The following is a 27,198-nucleotide window of genomic DNA, read 5'->3' as shown; positions in this document are numbered from 1 at the left end:
TTGCCGACAAAGGTGCGTCTAATCAAAGCTATGCTTTTCCCAGTAGTAACGTATGGCTGTGAGAGCTGGACTATAAGGAAGGCTGAGCGCCGAAGAATTGATGCTTTCGAACTGTGGTGCTGGATAAGACTCTTACGAGTCCCCTGGACTGCAAGGAGGTCAAATCAGTCCATCCTAAAGGAAATCAACCCTGACTGCTCATTGCAAGGACAGATACTGAAGCTGAAGCTCAAATATTTTGGCCACCTAATGCGAAGAGAAAACTCCCTGGAAAAGACCCTGATGCTGGGAAAGACTGAAGGCAAAAGGAAAAGGGGATGGCAGAGGATGAGATGGCTAGATAGCATCACTGATGTAATTAATATGGACTTGGGCATGCTCCGGGAGACAGCGGAGGACAGGAAGGCCTGGCGTGCTATGGTCCGTGGGGTCACGAAGAGTCAGACACGACTGAACGACTGAACAAGAGGTATGCACAGTCCCAATACTGATTCGGACCATAGTGCACCAGGAGGACAGGGTTAAACCTTCCCTCACCCATTTTTTTTTCTGAAATTCTCTCCCCCACACATATGTGGGGGAGTGTTGTTGTTGTTTTTTAAAGGGGGGGGGAGTCTCCATTGAACTCAATGGAAAATTGTTCTTTTCTTTTTTAACCCCCCACCCCCTATGCAGGGGGAATTTCAAGATAAAACCTCATGCTCACATGTATCTGCATACATCCCTTCTATATGCAACCCAGCTGATGTGGCTTAGCAGTTCAGAATTATAAATAATTTTTTTAAAAGACTCGGCTCAGAAAGAAGGAATCGCTATATGTCCTTAATGAAATAATGACCCTCTGCAGCAGAATTTTGAATAGCTTCTCAGATGTGTTGGAAAGAAAGAATGCATCACTTACTCCTTCTCCCATTTCCAGCATGAATTTGAGCCAGAAATGTTGACACCCAACATCTGCTTGGAAATTAAAAAGGAGGGTTTTTTTTTTAATATACTATTAGCACGTTTGCATATCCTGAAGTCACCTATTGCACAGCGTGCTTTTTAAAAGAAAAACGGGAGGGGGCAATACAGAAGTAAAAACAGAGGGGAATGCTTCAATGGGCTAACCAGCTAATTTCACAGCAGCTATCAAAGAAGTTGAAACCGTGGACGCTGGTGGCTCCAATGTCAGCAGGGCAGTAAATCCGCTCCAGGTTTCAGTCCGAACATGAAAAGAGCTATTCAAGGTGCAAACCATTTTGGATAGCTCCTTTCGAGTTCTGACTGGTTCTGAGTGAAACCCGGAGCAGATTCACCGCCCACTGACATCAGAAAGTCACCAACCTCCACTGAGCTGAAACCAGATAAAATGAAACAGCAGTGTGGTGGAGCCAGGGCTCACAAGATCGAAACAGTGAGACTTTTTGATTAGCAGTTATGATGACATCATCTGTCAGCTCTCTCAGGCATCCCTGTTCCCTCTGAATTTAGCTGCAATGAACTCCTGTCCTGACTTAATTACAGGCCCAGGTAAAAAGAACTAAGTCTCTAGGTCCTGCCTGAAGGCCTGTAATGATGGGGACTGGTGAACATAAGTTGAAACCGAGTTCCACAAGAAAGGTAGGTTTCTAAGAAAAGACATGAAACGAAACATCTGAGAGAAGCTCGATAGGGAGTTTTGGAGTGTGCTCCCAGTCATGGCAATGAAATTCGGCACTCTGCACAGCTGTAGTCATTTTCACAAGTCAGGAAGAAACACAGGAAGGTGCCTTATGCTGAGTCAGGCCAACGGTCCATTTAGCTCAGCATTATTTTCACTGATCGTTCATGACTCTGCAGGGGTTCAGCCAGTCCTATATGGTGATGCCCTATTTTTCCTGGTCCTATGTAGAGAGCCCAGCAATTGAACCTGGGGCCTCCTGCAGGCGAACCGTGTGCTCCACCCTGAATATACATGTAGAGGTAACATTCCAGCAGCAGATGCTGCTCTCAGACCTCCATGCGTTCATTGCAAAGTCTGAGCAGATGCTCACATGTACATGTGGAAGGCTCTCTCCATGCATTTGGGAACCCTGGAAAAACAGAGTTGCCCAACAGGCAGAAAATAGCCCTTTGCCTGTATAGTTGTACACACAGGAATCTTTTTGGACCTTGCAAAGAATGTACACAGGCCAGGGAGTGGAGGCTGATGCCGTGATGCCACACACACCCCTTCCCCCATGCTAACAGATTCAATGCATTAAGAACATGCAAAAAGGTTTTTACTACACATCCCTAATCATCAGTGCCGACACAAGCTCTCCTACCACCTGAGACAGTAATGCACATGCACCGCCTATGGCAAGACAGCACATGAGCCAGCGCTGCCACCACCACCACCACCACCACCCTTTGTCACCATTGTGTCCATCTCCCCTCCCCCCCACCAGGCAGCTCCCCATATCCATCTCCCCTCTCCCCCTTCCCCATCTCCCTACCCCTTCCCCACCCACATGCTCACTGCCTCTGTCTCCCTCCCACCCTGCCCCAGCCCAGTCCAGCCCACTCACCCCTTGGGGGCTGCATCTCCCCCCCACACACAATTGCCTGGCTCTGAGGAAGGACCCCTTGATTCTGGCATTTGGGCCTGGCTGGGTCTCATAAGAGCCACTCTGGCCACTTTTTCAGCAAGCACGGCTCTTCAGAGAGTTCATCTGCCTGCCACTCACTCTGAGAGGGTCTGCAGTGGCAGCGGCAGTAGCAAAGGGGTTGGTAGGGTAGTGAGAGGTACAGCAGCAATGGGGCAAGAAGGCAGCACACAGCAGCAGCAGGTCCTCCTAGTGGGAAGGGAGCCTGCAATTCACTGCTCCTCCCACTCCACCCCCTGAGGTGGGCACTTCACCCTGCTTCATGGGAGGGCCAACCCTGCTAACCCTCTCTTCCACTGCTTCTGCCAGTGTTAAGCATCAAGTGGCACCTGCAACAAAATGTTGCAACGTCAAGTGTTCCCGGATTCTAGCCAGCCAACACTGCCCTTTTCCAAGATCATCCATTCAATTCCCTGGCCCCACTTATTTTCTGTTTCTCTCTCTCTCTCTCTCTCTCTCTCTCTCTCTCTCTCACGCACACACACACACACACACACACTGACTCTGTTCACAGAACATGCTAATCCACACTCAGAGGTTGAGTGTGGGTTGTTTTGAACTGTGGGTTATTTGTTGAACTGTGGATTAGTGTGTTGTCTGAAAGCAGCACATTTTCAACAGGGTGGGTTATCATGTTGTCTGAATGCAGCCAGGGTAGCTTGTTAACCATGTGCTGTGGCATGTTAGCCTCCCTGAACAACCCAACAAATAATCATGGGTTCTCAAGGTGGCTTGTTTGAAAAAAATAAGCCACACTGGATGGTTAACAGGCCATCCTGGCTGCGTTCAGACAACACAATAACCCATAATTCAGCAAACAACCCTCAGTTCAAAACAACCCACACTCAGCCACTGAATGTGGGGTAACATTTTGTGTGAACAGCTCCACAGCTAGTCAGCATTCTGTGCCCACTGGGCATGCTCAGTCCTCATTGAGATGTTTTTGGATTTTCCCCTCTCTGTTAAGGTATTTTCCCCTAAAGATTTCTCCAAGGTCTCACCAAGCATCCTGCTACTTTCCTGTTTGGCATGGATGGTGCCATTTTGGCTACATAAGAACACACACTCAGGAAAAGAGTTTGCTGTTCTAGCCTGATATTCATTATGGTCATCCCCTCTTGATAGTCAGTTCCCTGTGAGTAATCTTGATTCACCTGTACACTAATCTTCCTAATTACAACTTGGATGAGAACTAAAGAGTAACAAGACTCATAAAGATCTATACTGGGACACTGGAGGCAAATGAATGTGGAGGGTTGGTTCTGTTTCTATTGTTCCGTGTATGTTGTAGGGATGTCAGAGAATTCCACCACAGATCTTGGTGAGGCCGAATGTCAGTGCATTTGGCCCCCCAAAATCCATGGCAGAACAAAGCCCCCACACACCCCCACCCCACAAAAAGTGCGCGGAACGGGACACCTACCTGCTGCCGTTCATGCTGACTTGCGAATGGCAGCCGCGGCCGCCATTCGCTTCATCACTATAGCCGTGATAGGCTATGTAAATTCTTGCGTAGCCTATCACAGCTAACACAGGGACGCCATTTGCGTCCCTGCGGAAGCCGTGATAGGCTGCGTAAGTATTTACATAGCCTATCACAGCAAAAAAAAAGGGGGAACGCAAATGGTGTCCGCCGTAGCCGCCGCCACTTGTGTTCGCTGTTTTGTTTTGTTTTTTGCCATGATAGGCTACGTAAATATTTACGTAGCCTATCACAGCAAAATTAGGGATGTACGAAAGTCACTTACCTTTTAACGAAATTGATTTGCGGTGGGGGGGGAGGCGCTCCGTCCCTCCCCCCAAAATTCTGGCCGGGGGGAGGCGCTCCGTCCCTCCCCCAAAAAATTCTGGCCGGGGGGGGAGGCGCTCCATCCCTCCCCCCCCCAAATCCTGGCCGGCCGGGTCCGCAAATGGTGGCGGCCGTAGCTGCCGCCGTTTGTGTCCCTGCAGTCAGCCGTGATAGGCTACGTAAATGTTTACATAGCCTATCACGGCTGATTTAAAAGAAAAAAAAGCGCGTACGCAAATGGCGGCGCCCATGGGTGTCACCATTTGCATATGCGCGTTTTTGTTTTTTACTCAGCCGTGACAGGCTACGTAAACATTTACGTAGCCTATCATGGTGTTTTTTAAAATTTAGCCGTGATAGGCTACGTAAATCTTTACGTAGCCTATCACGTTTTTTGGTTTTTTTTAACTTGGAAATGGCCGCGGCGGCAGCCAGTTGGAAGACCGGCCGCCGCTGCTGCCGAACCACCGCTGGAGCATCCGCTGCCAGGAAGATTCGCCGAAGGTAAGTCCCGTCCCGGGGGGGCGGGGGGGCAGACCGTTTCGCCACCGATTTCAGGGGGCCGAATGTGCTGACATTCGGCCTCCCTGAGATTCGTGGCGAAATTCTCTGACATCCCTAGGCAAAATACAGAGATGCAAATGGTGGTGGCTATGGCAGCCACCATTTGCATCCCTGCAGGCTGCCCAGCAGCCGGATATCCGACTGTGGGCGGCCCCAGCTGGCAGCTCCGCAGAATTTCCGTGGAGCTGGCCAGAGAGAATTTAGGGAGTGCCTCCCCCCCACTGCAAATGTCACCCTTCAAAAAGGTAAGTGGCTTTTGTACATCCCTAGTGTGTTGTAAAAGATTTTATAAGATTTCAATTAAACAGCACTCATTTTAAAAAGGATTTGCACCAATTAATCATCCTTTAGTTTTTATATCATTCAAATTAATAGCACCAAAATAAATGTGTACTTTGGCGAGGGTGTGGAGAGAGAATCCAAGGACATGAGGCTGAACATTGGGCAATGGAGCTATCATTTTCATGATAAGGGCTGTTGTCCTCAAATAGCATATGAAGAAACCATTCAGTAAGTTAAGGCAGTCATGACTGAAGCCAAAAGATGGCAGCTGTTTGCTATAATAAAGACAGGAGAACTATTCAGAAACACCCCAGTCATGAAATGAACAACAAAATATATGAACAGGTGGAAAATCCAGATACCATTCTGTTATTTGCAGGCTACCTGTATTTGCGTAAGCCGTAGGCCACTGGGAAGGCAGGTGATGGCACACAATAATAATATTCTTCCATTTTGTTTAGGGAGAGAGCCATTGGTGGTGCCATTTAGCTCACACCTGCCAGTCTTGTTTCAGCCTCCAGTGGGAATAAAATTGCCAGCGTGAAGAAGTGCTGCTCTGTAGGCCATTGCCTCAGTGCTCAGTTGTTCCTTCTGTGTCAGTGCACAGACAGCTGAAAGCAAAGGACAGCGCCAAAAATTTCGGTGCCTTTTGTTGGCTAATGCACAGGCAGCCCAAGAAGGTCAGCATAATTTAGAATCTTAATAATATTGGCTTTAATCCACAGACTGGTGCAAAACGTTTTGCAAAACAGTATCATTAGGGACTAGTGGACTAAGTACACTTACTCCATGATGTGTACTGAATGTATCTTAAAGGGTCTGTAATGGAAGAGTCTGTTTTCCCTCCGATACTTAGCTGGTCTGGCTTACTCCCAGTGGTTGTGGCTCTCATTGTCCCATCTCTTCGTGTGCCTGTTGGAGCAGATGGAAGTCTGAATAAGCTGCTTTGCATTGCTTCCAGAAACTTATGTTTCCATGTGTCCTCCTTGGTAAGAGGGAAGTTGTTTATTGTTTTGCTTCTGCAAGCAGAACCTATAGGGGCATGGAAGCCTGAATAAGTTCTCCATGCCTGGGACCCACAGGCAAAGGGGAAATTCTATACACAATAGTAAGCAGTGGAGGCTCTGATTTTGGTGGGGCTATGATTCCATTCTGAGTTTTCGTCAGAACCAGCCAGAACTCTAAAGGAGCTATGTAAGGTGCTGAGCCCTATCCCCAAAATGGGTTCAGTACCTTGAATAGCTCCTGTAGACTTCTGGTTGTTTCTGACTGACACCCAGAATGGAATTACAGCCCCACCAAAATCAGAGACACCAGCTTCCACTGATAGTAAGTATTATTTAACTGAAAGGAGACTTTCGATTTTTTTTTAATGCATATAGAAGTTGGAACAAGCTCCTAGTCATTTTATTTTTTCCTGCTCATCCTTAAATTTTAACAACAAGTGATCTCTATAACCTTCCCTTTCACCATGTGAATAGCAAGAGAGCTTTGAGCTCTCTTTATTATTCAGGAAAAGAATGGAGAGGACATTCCAGATATTGAAACAATATTTATTGGTAAGCCCAATATATTTCAGAAATCATTCCTAGGGTCACTATATATAAGACATATAAATAATGGGATAATCAGAAAATTAGGATAAAACATAATCACATAAAATCAAATATCTTGCTAAGGAATATTGAAGCAAAACTGTTCCAAATATGTTTGCAAAAAGAATTAAAACATCTAAAGCTGTAGATCAGGAAATTATATTACCAAAAAGGTAAATTAGTTGGAAACTAATAATGTGAGACATACAGTCAGGGCCAGAAATATTGGAACAAGGATAAAGTCAGGACTTTCAGCTGTAATTCAAGGGGTTTGACAAAAGTGGGGCACTAACCATTCAGGAAGTACAGCCACTGGCATACACACACACCCATCATTGGTGGCTCATAAGTAATGGAACAAACCAACATCATTTCAAACTTAAGGATCGCCTTTAATACCTGGATGAAAATCCTTTGCAGTCACTGACTGCCTGAAGTCTGGAACCCATGGACATGACCAAATGCTGAGTTTCCTCCCTCGAGATGCTTTGCCAGGCCTTTACTGCAACTGCCTTCAGCTGCTGCTTGTTTGTGGGTCTTTCTGCCTTCGGTCTTGTCTTCAGTAAGTGAAAAGCATGCTCTATTGGGTTGAGATCAGGTGACTGACTTGGCCATTGAAGAACATCCCACTTCTTTGCCTTGAGAAACTCTGGGGTAGCTTTTGCTGTATGTTTTGGGTCATTATCCATCTGCAATATGAAGCAGCATCCTATCAGTTTGGCAGCATTCAGCAGAATCTGAGCAGAAAGTATAGCCCTACACACTTCATAATTCATGCTGCTGCTTTTATCAGCAGTCAGGCCATCAATAAACACCAGTGCCCCAGTTCCATTGACAGCCATACATGCCCATGCCATAACACTGCCCCCACCATGTTTGACAGATGATGTGGTATGCTTTGGATCAGGAGCTGTTCCTTTCTTTCTCCATATTTTTCCCATCATTCTGGTATAAGTTAATCTTGGTTTCATCGGTCCAAAGAATCTTATTCTAGAACTGGGCAGGCTTTTTTAGGTATTTGCTGGCAAAGGCTAATCTGGCCTTTTGGTTCTTGAGCGTTACCAGTGGTTTGCACCTTGTTGTGAAGCCTCTGTATTTACATTCATAAAGCCGTCTCTTGACTGTAGATGTTGACAATGACATGCCTACCTCCGCAAGAGCGTTCTTGACCTGGCTAGATGTTGTGAAAGGGTTCCTCTTCACCATGAGCAGAATTCTGCGGTCATCCACTTTAGTTGTCTTCCGTGGTCTTCCAGGCCTTTTGCTGTTGCTGAGCTTGCCAGTTAATTCCTTCTTTTTCAGGATGTTCCAAACTGTTGTGTTGGCCACTCCCACTGTTTTTGCCATCTCTCTGATGGGTTTATGTTGTTTCCTCAGCCTAATGATGGCCTCCTTCACTCGCATGGACACCGCTTTGGATCTCATGTTGGGAGTTCCAGTGAACAGCTACCAAATGCAAATGTAACACTTAGAACCACCTCCAGGCCTTTTATCTGCTTGCTTGGTCATGGGGTACCCAGGAAACAGGCCACACCTGGCCATGCAGCTGCTTGTCAGCCATTCGTTCCATTACTTATGAGCCACCAACGATGGGGGGGGGGATGCCACTGGCTGTACTTCCTGAATAGTTAGTGCCCACTTTTGTCACACCCCTTGAATTACAGCTGGAAGTCCTGACTTTGCTCCCATCTGGTGTGTTTCCTTTCAACTTCAATGTGGTGGTGTACAGAGGCCAACTGCCAAAACAGTTATCCTTGTTTCAATATTTCTGGCCCTGACTGTATATACAAAACAAACATTGTTTGAAGGGCAAAACTTTTTAGAATAAAACCACCCTTAAACATTAAGAATTACGGCTCAAACAAATAACCTAGAAATACATGCAGAGGGTTCCAATGTATCAGGTTCCTTTTAAAGATAAATTTGTATACACTGATCTCTTCCCTTCCCTCCTTATTACACTATCAGAGGACCATCTCCCCATAGTGCACCATTTTCTGGAGTCAGGAATGGATTGGCAGAGGGTGAATATTCTGAAATTCAATCTAAATAAGATGAAATTGCTTACAGCTGGGGACCAACAAACCCAAGAAGTTGTGGATCTACATGTCTTGGGAGAGGTCACACTTCCCTTGAAAGATAAGCTGGGGTTCACGCCGTGGTCCAGTTTTGCTTCTGGATTCTCTGGCAACAATCACTGGTTTGATTTTATTGTTCAGTTGTATTGTTCATTTTAGTGGTCATTATGTATTCATTTATTGTTCAGCTATTTATTTTTTGTTTTATTTATTGTTTTACTGATTGTTTGGTTTTCTAAAACTATTAGAAAACTGCTGTATACTGAGTGAGCCCATTGGTTCACCTACCTTAGTACTATCTACACTGATTGGTGGCAGTTCTCCAGGGTTTCTTCCCAGGCCTACTTGAAGATTTCAGCAATTGAACCTGGTATATTTTACATACAGAGCATGTATTCTACTGTTAAGCTACAGACCTTCTTACACTTGATTAATAGGTGTCCTGCTATCAGTGAAACATAATTAGCCTCTTTACATGGGCTGATTTTTTTTTCTAGGTATAACTTGTATGGGTGAAGGAACAAATTTAGTTTGCATCGTTCTTAAAAGCCAAAGCTTAAATGCAAGGTAGGCTTTTTCCCAGTATATTTTCATATATATGTGTGTGTGTATGTATATGTGCATGTATGTATGTGTGTGTGTGTGTGTGTATATATATATATATATATATATAATCAAATAGATGCCAGTTTTTTCCTTATCAGAACACAGCTTCGCCAAGATATGCAATATTGATATTTTTTTTCTCCCTAATGATTTTTGGTTGGTCATGCTGCATTAGTTAAGCAAGAAATTGATTCTACATAATGGAACTGGGTCACAGTCAAGTATATTTTTAGCATTTTTAATTTTCTGTCTCGAATAGGCATTCAGCCTTTTGGAAAATATGCACAGTATGCTCATGTAGCATTTAAGCACTCCCTAACTTTATTGTCAACATTTTAAGGCTTCACGTGCAAAGAACTCTATCTAGCCATACCAAGAAATTGCTAGTAAAATGCCTTGCTGGCTCAGAGAGTGGAAAAGAAATCTGGGTTCCAAGCACCATCAAGTTATTGCCAGTCAGAAGGCCAACATGTGCTTGATCTTGCCCCTTCTTGTTCCAAAAGGTGAACTCTTTTGTACTTTCCCTCACTCATGTTGTACCTTCCCTCCCATTGGGGATGGCTCCATGTCTGCTATTTTTAAACTTCCTTCCCATTTATTTATTACATTTCTATCCTGCCTTTTTTCCTCTTGCAAGGAACCCAAGGTGGAGTAAATGCTCCTCCTGCTGTCTGTTTTATCCTCACAACATCCCTGTGAGGTAGGTTAGTCTGAGAGTCAGTGACTGGCCCAAAGTAACCCAGTGAACTTCATGGCCAAGGGGACTAGAACCCAGACCTCCTGAATCCCAATCCAACACAGTAACCACTGCACTACACCCGGGATCTTTTGTATGCAAAGCAGCAGCTCTAACAATGAACTATATTATCTCCCCAAACTATTAGGTTTGTCCCCCTTTTGACTGAGGTTCTGTGCCTTCAACAGTGGCATGACAGGCAAAAAATCAACAGCTGCAGAATTTCAAGATCCCCTCCCCCCCCCGAATGTCTGTCTGTCATGCTACCATTCAAGGCAGAATGGCCATAAATATCCATGGGGAAAACTCTGTTGAATGTTTTCTTTGTAGATTTTTTTTAAATGGGGGGGTTATAGCAACATATAAATTACTACTTTTATTTCAGTCACTGATAATGACTAGATTCAAGTTCAGGTTTAATGGTTATGTGTTCAAGTGTTTTGTTTTGTCAGAACCAGATGTGAAAACCAGATATAACACAGGAGATCTTTGATCAAGATCTCCCAAGCTCCTCTTAGCCTTGGAAGGAAAGCTTCCATTAGAGATCATGATGGTGGAGGGAGAAGGTTTAACCCTTCCATCCCACACACCATAGTCCCAATCCTGCCCTTCTCCACACAACTATTTACGTAAGGTTTGACCCTTATATATATAAGGTGTGGGCAACCTGTGTGTGTATCAGGGGTGGGCAACCTGTGACCCACAGCTCTCACCGCTATCAAGCCACCAAAATTTATGGTGGCAAACCACTTGAAAACAAGCAAGATTTGGCCACTGTAGGCTTCCTTAGCAGTTTGCCACCAATTTTCAGCAGCAAACCAGCATTTATTTTTATCGTTTGTCACTCCAAGGAGTGTGGGGCACCCCGTGGGGTGAGGCCCATGAGAAGGGGACCTGAGTGAAAATGGCACATGACCCTCTGAGTTGCCCACCCCAGATAGATAGCTTTGAGGGCTCCTTTGGAGAAACAAAACCATTTTTACAAAATAAAATATAATTAAAATGAGATTTTTACTAATGATTTTACAAACAAAAGGTTGCTTATGAGAATGGCCCATCAGCATACAAAGCAAACCAGAGAGTATTGACTCCTGTATTGATCACATTTGTGATTATACTGAGACTCCAGACCACTAATTAGAAAGACTTTCACTTGACTCCTACTTCTCAAGAAATTAAAAGAAAGAAAATATTCACTCCCCCTTTCTCTATTTTATTTTATTTTTGTACAGTCTTTGAAGCAGAGTGGAGAGCCAGAAAAACAATTAAATAAAGAGATGAAAATTGTGTACTATACTTTCAATTAATTTGATCTCGAGTGACTCTGCTCAGCCGCCTACCAGCTGAGCAGAGCAGAGCAAAGCGAGCTGCTCCAGCTGGTCCAGGGACTACAGAAGCAAGCAAGCTCCCAGAGAACGAGTGACCAGAGCGAGCGGACAGGGGGAGCAAACAGGAGTTGGCCACAAGAGGTCAAGGGGGAGGCCCCTAACATTTTTTTCTTTTTTAACTAACTTTTTTTTTCATTTATTTGTCTTGTAACACACACTTCCACACCATTGGGACTCTGCTTTTAACCTCTACTGAGTAGAGGAGCAGGCACAGGCTAGTCTAGAACAATCACAAAGCTAGACACAAAAAGGGAAAAGAGGCTATGGAAGGACAAGACTCTCCAGTGGTGGTGGGTGACCTGCAAGGTGTGTGCCATGTTTGTTTTCTTGCCTGAGAACAACATGACCTACACCTTCAACAAGTGCAAGTTGATCACGCTGCTGGAAGAAAAAATAAGTGGACTGGAGCGGCGACTGTCGACCCTCCGGGGAATAAAAGAACACGAAGAGTTCCCCCATTCCAACAGAATGGGGGAACTACAGCAGCAAAGGGAAGACCAGAAGCTTGAAGAGCAACAGCAAGATGAGGCAGAAGTGGGAAATGCTGAGGTGAAGAATAGTGGAGTAGAGAATACTCCTTGGAAAAGGGTGACAGGAGGAGGAGAACTTGACGCCACTCTGCACCAGTGGAAACAGTGGAGCTGTGGAACCGATTCCAGGTACTTCTGGATGAGACTGGAGGACAGCCTGTAGAGGAAGAAACACAGGGGAACCTACATGAGAGTGAGCAAGAGGCTGAAGGTTAGTCAAACAGAGGTGATGAAACCCAGGCCTACAACAAGAAGAGAAGAGTGGTAGTAGTGGGAGACTCCTTGCTGCGTGAGATTGAGACCCGAATATGTCGCGAAGACCTATGGACTCGCCAGGTATGTTGTCTCCCGGGAGGACAGATTAGAGATGTGACTGAAAGGTTGCGTGCACTCATAAAGCCCACTGACAGGTATCCCTTTCTTCTCATCCATGTGGGAACAAATGATACCGCCAAGTGGAGCTACGAAGAAATCACGCCAGACTTTGAAGCTTGGGGGAGGAAACTCAAGAACTTTGGGGCCCAGATAGTTTTCTCATCCATCCTTCCAGTAGTTAGAAGAGGGATAGAAAGGGAACAAAAAATACTCCGAGTGAATGACTGGCTACGAAGGTGGTGCCGACGAGAGAGATTTGGATTCTGGGACCACGGGCTATACTTCCTGGAAGATGGGCTGTTGGCTAGGGTTGTACGAAACTCACCTGTTCGTGAATGTGATTCGCAGGGGGGAGGCACTCCGTCCCTCCCCCCCGGAATCCTCGACAGGGGGGAAGGCCATCCGGTCCTCCCCCCCAGAATCCTGCCTGGCCGGTTCCGCTCTGTGGCAGCTCTGCAGAGCAGCCGGCCAGGGCTGTCCACAGCTGGATTTCCAGCCACGGACGGGCTGCTGCGGTCGCAAATGGCGGCTGCCATAGCGGCTGCCATTTGTGTCCAGCCAGGCTGGTGTGATAGGCTACGTAAGTATTTACGTAGCCTATCACGGCAACCAAAAAAAAAATGGCGTATGCAAATGGTGGCAGCTACGGCGGCCGCCATTTGCGTTCCCTATTTTTCGCTGTTCTAGCCTACGTAAATGTTTACGTAGGCTATTACAGTGAAAAAAAGAGGAATGCAAATAGCGCCCACTACAATTTTTTTCCCCGCTGTTATAGCCTATGTAAATATTTACGTAGGCTAGAATGGCAAAAAATAGGGAACGCAAATGGCGGCCGCCGTAGCTGCCGCCATTTGCATACGCCATTTTTTTTTTGGTTGCCGTGATAGGCTACGTAAATACTTCGTAGGCTACATCCGTAGCCGCCGCCATTTGCGTACGCTGGTTTTTTGTGTGTTTTTTCAGGGTTAGCTGTGATAGGCAACGTAAATACTTACGTAGCCTATCACAGTTGCAAGGACGCCAATGGCGGCCACAGCAGCCCGGCCGCGGCCGGCCAGGAGACCAGCCACCACCACCAGAACTGCCGCCACATCCGCCCCAGGTAAGTTCCATCCCGGGAAGATTCTGCGGGGGGCGGGGGGGCAGAAGGCCATTCCGCCATGGATTCCGGGGGGGCGGATTCTAAAGAATCCAGCCTCACTGAAATCCGTGGCAGAATTCTCTGCCATCCCTACTGTTGGTAAGGGACGGGTTGCACCTCACAAAGGTTGGGAAGAATGTGGATGGCCACAGCATGAAGAACTTCATCAGGAGGGCTTTAAACTGAATCCTGTGGGGAAGGGAGATGTAAAGTTGGGGGTAACAATGGACGTAGGCTCATGCACTGCAATGGAGAGAACAGCTCTAATAGTGCCAAATAATAGTCTTCAGACACATGTAGAAAGAAAGCCAGACTTAGGGATTGCGGAGAATTTCTCCCCGAATCTTCGGGGGGCCGAGCGCCAACGCATTCGGCCCCCCGAAATTGGCGGTGAAATTCTCCGCCCCCCCATGCCCCCCCCCAGGATGGGACTTACCGTAGCCGAATGTCCCTCCCGGCGGCGGGTCCCGGCGGCGGTTCGGCGGGCTTTCGGCGGGGGCGGGGGCAGCAGCCGGTCTTTTGACCGGCTGCCGCTGCCGCCATTACAGCTGAAGTAAAAAAAAAAACAAACCCATGATAGGCTACCTGACGATTAACATAGCCTATCACGGCTAGATCTCCAAAGTCAGCGGTGATAGGCTACGTTAATCGTTACGTAGCCTATCACGGGTGACTTTGGGGGGAAAAAAAAGCGCGTACGGAAATGGCAGCCCCCATGGGGGCCGCCATTTGCGTATGCGCTTTTTTTTTTTTTTTTTCAAAGTCACCTGTGATAGGCTACATGACGATTTACGTAGCCTATCACGGCTGACTTTGGAAATCTAGCTGTGATAGGCTACGTAAATCGTCACGTAGCCTATCACGGGGTCTTTTTTTGTTTGTTTGTTTCACGGCCGGGGAGACAGGGCGCCTCCCCCCTGGCCTGAATTTCGGCCGGGTGAGGCGGGGCGCCTCCCCCCTGGCCTGAATTTCGGCCAGGTGAGGCGGGACACCTCCCCCCCTCGCCTGAACTTCGGGGGGAGAAGCGCCTCCCCCACACCACGAAGCCAAGCTGTGAAAAGGTAAGTGACTTTCGTACATCCCTAGCCAGACTATGAAGCACATGGTCTTCAATGTCTATATACTAATGCCCAGAGTATGGGAAACAAACAGAACGAACTTGAACTCTTAATACAAGAGGGAAATTATGACTTGATAGGTATAACTGAGACTTATAGGATGACTCTCATGACTGGAATACAGCAATTGAAGGATATAACTTGTTCAAAAAGAACAGGAGGAACAGAATGGGAGGTGGGGTTGCACTGTATGTGAAAAATACATATCTCTGCACAGAAATACAGGAGGAGGAGCTTGGTAGCCCCATCGAGAGCATCTGGATCAAAATAAATGGAGCAAAGAATAAACGAAACCTGATGATCGGAGTCTACTACCAGCCACCCAGTCAAGGAGAAGACAAGGATGAAACTTTTGAAAAGCAAATAGCCAATCATAGAATCATAGAATAGTAGGGTTGGAAGGGCCATCAAGGCCATTGAGTCCAACCCCCTGTTTCCATTGTTTTAAGGAAGCACGATGTAGTAGTAATGGGGGACTTCAATTTCCCCGATATTTGTTGGGAGACAAATTCTGCAAAACATGGCCCCTCCAGGAAATTCCTGACTTGTGTGGCGGATAACTTCCTCCTACAGAATGTAGAGGAAGGAACTAGAGGATCGGCTATCCTTGACTTCATCCTAACCAACTGAGATGACTTAGTGGATAAAGTAGCACTTACAGGAACTCTGGGGGAAAGTGACCATATTGTACTTGAGTTCTTGGTTCTAAGGGAAGCAAAAGCCGGGTGTAGTCAAATGCGTACCCTGGATTTTAGGAAAGCTGATTTTAATAAACTCAGAACAATGATCAGTAAGGTCCCATGGCAAGTGACGCTAACGAGAAAAGGAGTCCAAGATGGGTGGGAGAGTTTAAAAAAGGAAATTCTCAAGGCACAATTACAAACCATTCCAACAAGAAGAAAAGGTGGAAGACAACAGAAGAAGCCAATGTGGCTTCACAAAAAGCTTAGGGATGACCTGAAAACAAAAAAGGACACATATAGGAAGTGGAAAGAAGGCCAAGTAACAAAGGAAGAGTACAGGCAGGTAGCACAGAATTGCAGGGATGGTGTCAGGAAGGCTAAAGCTGAGAACGAGCTGAGGGATTCTAAAAACAACAAAAAGGCTTTCTTCAGCTACGTGCATAGTAAAAACCAGCAGAAAGAAATGGTGGTTCAGCTATTGAATAAGGATGGCAAAATGATAACAGATGACAAAGAAAAGACAGAGGTGCTCAATTCCTACTTTGGCTCAGTCTTCTCCCAAAAGAGGGTCTATGACCCCCCTGGCAAAGGCGAAGTACAGGCTGAAGGGGCAGGATTGCAGCTTGAGATCGATAGGCATATGGTCAAGGAACACCTAATGACTTTGAATGAGTTCAAATCTCCAGGGCCAGATGAACTGCATCCTAGAGTAATAAAGGAACTGGCAGAAGAACTCTCAGAACCTCTGTCTATTGTCTTTGAGAAATCATGGGGGACGGATGAAGTGCCAGATGACTGGAGGAGGGCTAATGTTGTCCCTATCTTCAAAAAGGGCAAAACAAGGAACCTGGGAACTACAGACCAGTCAGTCTGACATCAATCCCTGGGAAAATTCTGGAGCAGATGATAAAGCAATCCATCTGTAAGCAACTTGAAAACAATGCAGTGATTACTCGAAGCCAACATGGATTTGTCAAGAACAAGTCCTGCCAGACGAATCTGATCTCATTTTTTGAGATCAAGTAACCTCCCTTGTGGACTGTGGGAATGCTGTAGACATAATATACCTCGACTTCAGCAAAGCTTTCGACAAAGTGCCCCATGATATCCTGATGAGCAAACTAGCTCAAAGTGGGCTAGATGAAACAACGATCCGGTGGATCCACAGTTGGCTACAGAATCGGACTCAAAGAGTGCTTATCAATGGGACCTTCTCAAACTGGGGAGAGGTAACAAGTGGGGTACCGCAGGGCTCAGTCCTGGGCCCAGTGCTCTTCAACATTTTTATGAATGACTTGGAGGAGGAGGTGCAGGGAATGCTGATCAAATTTGCAGGTGACACAAAATTGGGAGGGATAGCTAATACTTTGGAAGACAGAAACAAAATTCAAAGTGATCTGGATAGACTGGAGCGCTGGGCAGAAAACAACAGAATGACATTTAATAGGGATAAATGCCAAGTTCTGCACCTAGGAAAAAGAAACCAAATGCACAATTACAAGATGGGGGATACGTGGCTCAACAGCACTACAAGCGAGAAGGATCTTGGAATTGTTGTCGATCGCAAGCTGAGTATGAGCCAACAATGTGATGTGGCTGCAAAAAAGGCAAATGCTCTTTTGGGCTGCATTAATAGAAGCATAGCTTCCAAATCCCGGGAAGTACTAGTTCCCCTCTACTCAGCGATGTTTAGGCCTCATCTGGAGTACTGTGTCCAGTTCTGGGCACCACAATTTAAGAAGGATGCAGACAAACTGGAGAGGGTTCAGAGGAGGGCAACAAAGATGATCAGGTGACTGGAAACAAAGCCCGATGAGGAGAGACTGAAAGAACTGGGCATGTTTAACCTTGAGAAGAATGAGGGGAGATATGATAGCGCTCTTCAAGTACTTGAAAGGTTGTCACAGAGAGGAAGGCCAGCATCTCTTCTCAATCATCCCAGAATGCAGGACACGGAATTATGGGCTCAAGTTATAGGAAGCCAGATTCTGGCTGAATATCAGGAAAAAATTCCTGACTGTCAGAGCAATTCGACAATGCAACCAATGACCTAGGGAGGTGGTGGGCTCTCCCACACTGGAGGCATTCAAGATGAGGCTGGACAGCCATCTGTCACAGGGATGCTCTGACTTGGATTCCTGCATTGAGCAGGGGGTTCGACTCGATGGCCTTGTAGGCCCCTTCCAACCCTACTATTCTATGATTCTATGATTCTATGACTCTGAAAAGGGAATACCTAAGTGAAAATTGGTGGTTATGTTTGAAATGAGTGCTTGGTGTTAAGTTGCTTAATGAAATGTTCTTAATGTTCTTTTGTAACTGAAAAATCTAATAAATACATATTTAAAATTGTTAATGCTGGAAAAATGGCATGCAACAGTTTTCCATGACATGCAACAGTAACTATGTCCTCCAAAACTCCCACGCTCATATCTGTAGCCTCGACTATATTTGAAGCTAAAGGGTTGAACATTTCAACCTCTTACATTGCAGACCCATTTGCCCAGTGAGTAAGTCCCACTGAAAACAAAATGACTTACTTATAAGTAGACATGCATAGGATTGCACTGCATGTTTTGAAAATCCTGCTGGATATGGCTTACTGAAATGCATTTCTGTGTCAAAATGTTTTCCTATTTGATATTTATTTATTTATTACATTTATATCCCACCTTTTTTCCTCTTTAAGGAAGCCAAGGCAGTGTACATACTCCTCCTCCTCTCTATTTTATCCTCACAACAACCACCCTGTGAGGTAGGTTGGGCTGAGATTCTGTGCCTGGCCCAAAGTCACCCAGTGAGCTTCCATGTCCAAGTGGGAACTAGAACCTGGATCTCCTGACTCCCAGTCCAACGCTCTAGCCATTACACCACAAGTAAATGTTTAAATATGCCTTGTCCAGAGATAATATGAAATTGTATTTCTCCCAGGCAGAAGAGAGCTTTTGACTGTTGGTTTGGTTGCCATGGGAGAAACGGTGATGGAATCCCAAGGTAAATAACAAATGACAATTCTGTGCAAATAAATATTGCTCACCTGTATGCTATCATCCTTCATCCTTTTCCACTTCTAAACCCGTTTTCATGGTTAGCTGGCATTCTGGCATTCTTATTACATTGCCTGCATGTCCAAATTAGATTAACAGGCTGCTTGCACAGTGGAGCTCACCATTTTTAATATATCTGTAAAGTTCCACACAGGCCTTCTTAATCATAATAGTAATCTCTCTTCTTTTCTTTCAGAGTCAGAAAAGGCTGTGCTATATATAAGACTGCCAGTTTCGTTTTTTACTGATCATGATTTCATTAGAACAAGCTGTTACAGGGTTAAGCTATATTATATTTGATACTTTTAAGCTTTGTCCTCTGAACTGCCCAGAAATCCTTGGCTGTTGGATAGTATAGAAATGTAATAAATAAATGCATTTCTCATTTTATTTGTATTTAAGAAGATAATATGCTAGGCCAAGGGGTTTTTTTTCTGGTCAGCTGGCCATCCAAACATTGCACCACACAGTCTGAAATCTGTATCATGGAGATTAGCCATAGCTTAGTAGTAGAGCACATGATTTTCACACGAAAGATCCCAGGTTCAATGCCTGGCATCCGTAAGTAGGACTGGAAAAATCTACTCTACAAAACCCTGAAGAGCTGCTACCAGTGAGTGTAGATGTGGATGAGCTAAAGGGACCAATATTCTGACTCTTCTTCTGGGAATTAATTATGGCATAGCAATAGGACAGCCAGCCAGCAATAGCCAGCCAGAGAGCTTTGGCTATTGGGCGGTATAGAAATGAAATAAATAAATTAAATTAAATAAATTTTCAAGCTTGCTTAAATTCTCCAAAACCCATTTCAAAGCTTGTTTTGGCTTGCTCTTATTTTAATTTTTGACCCGTTTTTTTACTTGTTTGATCAGGAAAAGGGCACATTTCAAATGGAAAAAGTGCACGTTTCTGTGCGTATTTTTCAAGTGTGCACTTTTCCACCATTGACTAAAGCATGAAAATGTATATTTTTTTAATGTGCATTTCAATGTGCGCATTTTAGAAAAATATACACATCTTTTGAATGTCATTCCAAATTCAGGAATTTGCAAACATTTCTATTAAAAAAAAAAAAAAGCACTGCAACTCACGTTCGAGATTGTGAACAGGACATGTTTGCATGATTTGCGAACATAAACAAAATTCCCATACGTCCTTATTATGATATAGCATAGGGATGGCGGAGAATTCTCCCCGAAACTTCGGGGGGCCGAGCGCCAACGTGTTCGGCCCCCCGAACAAGTTTCAGGGAGAAATTCTCCACACACACACCCGCACCCCGCACCCCCCCCCCCCGGGACGGGACTTACCTTTGGCGAATGTCCCTCCCGGCGGCGGGTCCGGCCGGCAGTTCGTCGGGTCTTCGCCCGGGGCGGGAGCGGCAGCCGGTCTTTCGACTGGCTGCCGCCACCGCCATTCCAATAAAAGGAAAAAAAAAACGCCCCCGTGATAGGCTACGTGACGATTAACGTAGCCTATCACGGCTAGATCTGCAAAGTCAGCCGTGATAGGCTACGTAAATTGTCACGTAGCCTATCACGGGTGACTTAAAAAAAAAAGTGCGTACGGATAATGGCGGCCCCCATAGGGAGCCACCGTTCCCGTTCCTTATTTGGTCGCTGTAGTCTACGTAAAGATTACGTAGACTACGGTGAAAATAAGGGCAACGCTATTTGCGTTGCCCTTATTTTCGCCGTAGTCTACGTAAAGATTTACGTAGACTACAGTGACCAAATAAGGAACGCGAATGATAACTCCCTATGGGGGCCGCCATTTGCGTACGCATTTTTTTTTTTTTAAGTCACCCGTGATAGGCTACGTGACGATTTACGTAGCCTATCACGGCTGACTTTGCAGATCTAGCCGTGATAGGCTACGTTAATCGTCACGTAGCCTATCACGGGGGCGTTGTTTTTTTTTAACTTTTAATTTCGCGGCCGGGCGAGGCGAGGCGCCTCCTCCCCGGCCTGAATTTCAGCCGGGCGAGGCGGGAAGCCTCCCCCCTGGCCTGAATTTCAGCCGGGCGAGGCGGGAAGCCTCCCCCCCCGGCCTGAATTTTGCGGGGGGAGCAGCGAAGCGCCTCCCCCCCACCGCAAAAAGCTGCGAGACCAGGTAAGTGACTTTCGTGCACCCCTAAATAGCAAGGCCAAAAAAGAGGCCCTATGTCTGCCACCTACTGGTCATGCAAAACATTTCCCCAACCATAAATTATTATAGAGACCAGTAGCTTGGGGGGGAAATCCACAACACTTCCAATACTATACCCCAAAGATACCTGTTCCGACAAAGAGACTTCGAACTAAAATTCCCAATTCCCAGCCTCTACAATGCACAAATAACAATTTCCTATTCTTCACTCCAGCCCAAACAATCCCAAGGGCATGATCAATTGTTTCCCTTACCCTACAAAACACACATTGATCTAAATCAAGACCACCTATGGTGAAAACATTACTATGCAAGACACAATGACCAGTCAGAGCCTGAATGAAACAATGTGCTTCACTTGACCAGGTTGAGGGAAAATCTTAAAATCACCCAAACTAGGGAATGTTCTGACTCAGTACAAGGCAGTTTCCTATATTCCTAACCATCGCCCAGAAATTGGCAGAGCACCATTAGATGATGGGTCAATCTAGGGCTGAATACAATGGCAGAGCTGAAGTCATTTCTTTCCCCTTTGCTCAGTGGCTACTGTCACCCAAACTGTGGCTAGCTGAAGCTGAAAGACCCAAGGCACCATGTTGGCTCTTCTGAACAACATGAGACAAAGGAGATGACAAGAAACACTTAGATAAGAGCTGCATTTCCGGGAGTTTCCTTTGTTTCCTCTCTAACCAGGTTAGAGAGGATTGGCTAGAGCTAGAAGTGAGAGCTAACAAGCAGTCCCCCATAACTGACGTGTCAACATATACAGTGGGTGGGTCAGGACTCACAAGGAGGTGAGCTAACCTGGACTAAGGTTGTTTGCACTAGCACCTCCACCATTTTATGTATTTTGTTTCTGTTAAGGGTTTTCCTTTCTTTCTTTTTTAATGAAAAAACAGTAAGATGGAGAGTAAGGAACAGGAAGAAAGACACCGAAAAGAGGAGGAGGAGGAAGAGGGGAAAGACAGGTATGTATATAGTTTTTTAAGGAGGGATTGGCCTTTGGGGGTCAGCTGCCTGAGTGCTCATGCAAGCTCATAGTGCAGCCTAGATGGCTTGAAGCACTAATCTCAGCCTGCCAAGCTTTCAGTGAAAGCAAAATAGCAGAGCTTGTCCACTGGGAGCCCTGGTTTGAGACACTCCCACCTGGCACTTTACATCCTTTTCACCTTAAAAAGTATATTGTGGAAGCATATAAAACCATGCTAAAAATACAGAGTATGGGGCACCTGTACCTTTAATAGTAGAGTGGAAAAGGTGGGTTTTGCCAGGCACATGCTTTCTTGTTGCCGCAGGGGGTGCGAAAAGCTGCACATAAAGCTTGTCCAACACAGCGTGTTACCAGGGGAGGCTGGTGGCTCTGATATCAGTGGAGCAGTGAATCTGCTCTGGGTTTCAGTCAGAACTCTACAGGAGCTAGCCACGGTGCTCTGCTTATTACTCTATCCATAGACCAGATTTGGTCCAGAGGCAGCTGCCTGCATGCAACGTGCAATTCCATAAGACACTCTTCCCTATCCTGTCTTCTTTCATATGGTAATCTAAGCATACCTGGCTTTCAAGGTGAACTGCAATGATGCAGCATGGTGGCTAGTAGAGTGGCATGCCTGAAAGAAACACAGCTTGGTACAAAAATAGACAGTGGCTGTCTTTCCACATTTCAATATCATTCAGTGCTGGGCATCCGTCCTATGTGGCCAACATCCAATCTTGCATCTGTTTGCATAGTGCCTGCAAATCTGTTGGCAAAGAGCAAATGAAAGGAACTTTGTTTAAAATCATATTCAGTTTTACAGAGGGGGAAAGAAAAGATTTACAATCAGTAAATCAAATCCATCAAATGTGGTTCATTATCTGTCTGTTTGCTTAATAAGAGAAGCCAAGGAAGCAGCAAAAAGCCCCCCCCCCCTCTTTTTTTTTAAAGTCATTTGATTCAAACTGTATGTGGAACTCACTGGGGCTAAAAATAGCACGGTTTTCAATATGGGCTACAGAATGCCTAAGAACAATGTATAGCAGACTGAAAAGGAAGGATCCTTTGAATGTAAAGATTTAGGCAGCTTTGTGTACCACGATGAAGTGTTGAAATATGCAGACCATGCGGCACAAAAGGGTTAGAGAGCAAAACGTAGGATTCCTTGAATTCCCTTTATAAAGCAATAGAAAAGCTACAAACCAAAAGAAGTGTTCACGTATATTTGCATTAATAGCCTGGTTTGTGATATGGAAGAGATACAGGGAGATGACAGTGACAGAGGATATACCATGGCAGAATTGGGAACACTGGCACTTTCCGGAGAAATCAAAGGTTGGAATGTTGAAGCTGAAAGGGCAAAAGTGAGCAAAGTCATCCCAACTGAGGTTGCTTATGAACAAACAACTATACTATTGGCTAAGGCTGACAGGATACAGTCTGGAGATCCAGCATGTACTTATATTCCTTTATCCCAGAGGGCCCTCAAGCCAGTTTCATGGAAGAACAATACAATGTCACAACAACTATTTAAAATAAACATCACAGACAGCAGTATTATAAGAACACAGCAGCAGGACAAGGAATGCGACAGGACATTCCAATCTGAACAAGTGACAAAACATAAAGGCTTTGGCCTGTCCAGCCCCCTGACCCGAAATGAATTAGCCCTATGGACTTTCACAAGGCAACAGAGAGAAGTTGCCAGTATAGAAAAGGCCCTGCTCCAAGTAGATGTCAGCTTGACTTCTGTAAAGGAGAGTGTCTGGAGCAGGAACCTCCTGAAGAGGGAAGGAGGTGCCCTCTTCAGCATCCTAGTGAAGAGCATTACATGGCCAACAGCAGCATCTTGAATTTAGCATAATGTTTTAAAAGGGCTAAGGATGTGGAAGCAATGAAGCCATAGCTGCTCCCCTAGTCCCTTCATCTTCCAGACTCTCCTGCCTTCTGTGAGGAAAAGGGAGAAGCACAAACAAAGGGATCAGCAGAAAAGATGGATTGGGAGAGCCTGTCACAGCAGCTTCTCTCGCTTTCTCTAAGAGGCATGGGCAGAGACTCTGGACTGAACTGATTACCTCTTGCCATCTTCCTGGGTGCATGAAATACAAAAGGCCTGCACATTGTGGGATCCAGTCTCTGAACATAACTCATCCATGCATTGTGGACTCCTGGGTGCTTAATAGGAAACACACACACGCCTCTTTCTTTTTGTAGTCCAAGGCAGTAAAAGTACCTGACTGGCTGCCATACAGAGCTGGGTGGATCAAAGTTGTGCAGGCTTCAAGTATGCTCTAAACATGCGAGATCAGGCTGGGTTTCAGTGCTAAATACTCTATTTTTCAACAGCTGAAATGAAACTGACAGAACATAAATACCAAGACATAACACCCACAAATCTAGATTAATTGGGTGAGTTTAGGCATTCAGCAACTTTTCTAGAACTTTTAAAAACTGATGCTTTGGTAGCCTAGTCTTGTTCCTATGTACCGTGAGTTTTTTCACTGATTAAGAGCTAAAATTCTAGTTCTGACTATGATTGATGACTTGCCTACCTTGGCCTTAAACAACCGAAGCAAAGTATTAGCTGTCGCATCTAAGAATGCTTTCCAAAACTTATTCTCCACTTTTTTTTGGTTTTTTAATCAATTTTTTATTGTGAGTTTTAACAAAACAAAACAAACAAAAATAATGAAACCAGAAAAATTAAAAATATAACATATTCTAGAATCCTTAGTTTCAAATGTTACAATATTCTAGGGAGAAAAGAAAGAGAAAGAATAGGTTACATGTAAACTTCAGTAAAAGCAGACCAGATATCCAAATATAAGTCCATTTGGAAGTTACGCCTAATTGCCGCTCTTTCAAATGTTGCTAGCATTGTTAAGTCTTCAATCCATTGCATTATAGGCAGTGAGCTTTTATCTTTCCAGTATCGTAGTATCAGTCTTTTAGCAACCAAAAGGACATGAAGGATCCATTTACACTGTCCATGTGTTACATTCCAAAAAGCAGGTAAGTAATTTAAGATAACATTTACATCAGTAAACATTAAAGAGCATTCCAATACAAAATTTATCCATATAACAACTTCCTCCCAAAAGGAAGCAACTATTGGGCATTTCCAAAACATATGAATAAGAGACTTCTGCTTCTTGTTCTTGCCCATTTCTAAGGATGCCACACCACTGATTGACCTTAAAAGGTGTCGAGCGTCTGTGAATGCTGGGTCCAAGCACTCACAAACAGCAGCTCAAGGGTGCTTGTAGAGTGCCCACCTCTGCTGCCACCACCTCCTTGCCTCACTCCCCAATGGCTTCATAACATACCAGGGTCAGGCCAGGGCTAGGGAAGGCAGTGAAGGCAAAGGTAAGTGCTCCCAACCCTCCGGCATAGTGTCTTCTCCTTCCAGGAAGTGGATGGAGCAGGCTTTCCCAACCTGGTGCTCCCCAGATGTTTTAACTTCAGCTCCCATCCATCCCAGCCAACATGGCCAAATGGTCTGGAATGCTGGGAGTTATGGTCCAAAACATCTGGCATGTACCAGATTGGGGGAGGCTGGACTGGAACAATCAGTCCCAGAATCCCTGGTGGGGAAACAATGCAATTTGCATCATTTCTGCTAGGGAGAAAGGCCTGTGAGGGCCTTTTTTCCCAGTGAAAATTCTGGAAATGGCATCATCTCCCCACCAGGAACTCAGGGACTAGTCAGAGCCCCAGCCTTGGCAGAAGACACTCCACTGGGGCCTGACTGCTTCTGCCACCACCACCTTCCTTCCCTTGCGCCACCCCAGGCAGATTACTGGGCCCATTGGGCCCTGGGAACCAGACAGTGGGAGTGGGAGTTGCAGGGTTGAGACAAATAGGACCTGCTCTCCTCAACCCTGCCCACAAGCATTCAAACAGGAACATTCACTTATTTCATTACATTCATATCCCACCATTCCTCCATCACAGAGTTGAAGGCGGTGTATGTGGTAGCCTCCCAGGCACTGAACAGAGTTAAACACACTTACTGTATGAACACTTGCAATATTCCTGTAAGTTGCAAAACCCCAAAATGCCCTTGAGCACCATTAGCTGGCTCTACCATTAGGCAAAGTGAAGCCATTGCCTCAGGCAGCAGATGCCGGGAGGCAGCAGCAAGGTGCTGAAGGAGAGACCTGTGTGCCATGTATCCTGCTCTATGCCACCTAAGTTAGCCTGCTGCCTTCCGGAACAGTGAAGGATGCTGTCCCACCATTGGTGCTAAAGATAGGTTCATCTGCCAGTCTTCTGATGAGATGGGAGAAGGCGCCCTCTTATTCTTCGCCTCAGGCAGCCTTGGGCTGGCCCTGAGCCTAGAGCACCATTTTGGGTGGAAAGGTGGAATATGAATTAAATACATAAAAATAAAATTAAGCTCCACTAAGGAAGCCTGTGACAAATACAGTGCTTAGGGTTTGAAAACTGGCTACAGATGGGCTTTCCAATTGCATGCAGCACGTACATGCATTTCTATGCAAGGAATGCCATCTGTGAAAATTTGCCAACTGGCTGAAGGAAAAGGTTTCAGACCCTAGTGATCTACATGATTATATCTGAAAGCAATGTTCCCATTTGTCAAGAGCAAGGAACATGCTGTTTAGATATCTTGAGTTTCTCAGTACGCTTAATTTCTTAGCATACTTGTTATAGCTGTCACTAGACAAAGACAGCTGAAAAATCTTTCCATTTGAGTTTGCTAGCAGATAGTACTTTTTGAGTTTGTCATCACACCATTTCCCAAATGGCAATCTTAAAGGGATGACAGCGGGCACCAATGGTATCAAAACAGCCATCTGCGTGGCAGAACTGTGAAACACCCATCACCCATAGAGGGGCTGCCAAAAGAAACTGCCTAAAAATAAGCAGGCCAAATAGTCAGTTGCAAACAAAATAAAGTTAAAGGAGGGAAATTGACCAAAGATTCCAGATGTAACATGCCCCGTTCAAATAATGCTGGCCACATTAAGCTGTGTGTGGATGTCTGTGTCAAATGACACCGCTTAAAACAGTTTATCCAAGAAAATGTCTAAGAACTTTTTGTAATTGGAGATGATGCACTGAGATTGTCCTTTGAGAGTGGGACTACACGTCTAGCACCAACCATGGGACGATGGAAGTAGGAATAGAAATTTCAGTTCAGTTTTGGTAAGAATTTACCAAAATTTGCAAATATCTCCATATTGGGGACAAAAAAAACCTTGAGATTTTAAAAAAATGAATGTGTGAAAAGCCAAAACTGACAGATTCATCTCTTCAGACCCAGGACTTTGAGTGCTTAGCTCTTAAAGGTCTAGGTTTGAATCCCTGTGTATTCAACCATGTGAGTGCTTATTTAGGGTCGCCACCTCTTTCTTGTGACAGGCTCCTCCTCTTTAATAGTTAAATGGCAGGGGTGCTTAACCTCATTCTGCCAGAGGGCTGAATTCCATGTCAGAGAAGCTCTCAGGGGCCACATTTCAGTAGTGGGCAGGGCCAAAGGCAAACGGGTGGGACCAAAAGCAAAAGGGGCAGG

The sequence above is a fragment of the Heloderma suspectum genome, chromosome 5 (genome assembly GCF_057233095.1).
Source record: "Heloderma suspectum isolate Gila_16-S chromosome 5, 16-S_ref, whole genome shotgun sequence".
NCBI classification, from domain to species: Eukaryota; Metazoa; Chordata; class Lepidosauria; order Squamata; family Helodermatidae; genus Heloderma; species Heloderma suspectum.
Note: the sequence above shows the minus strand (reverse complement) of the source record.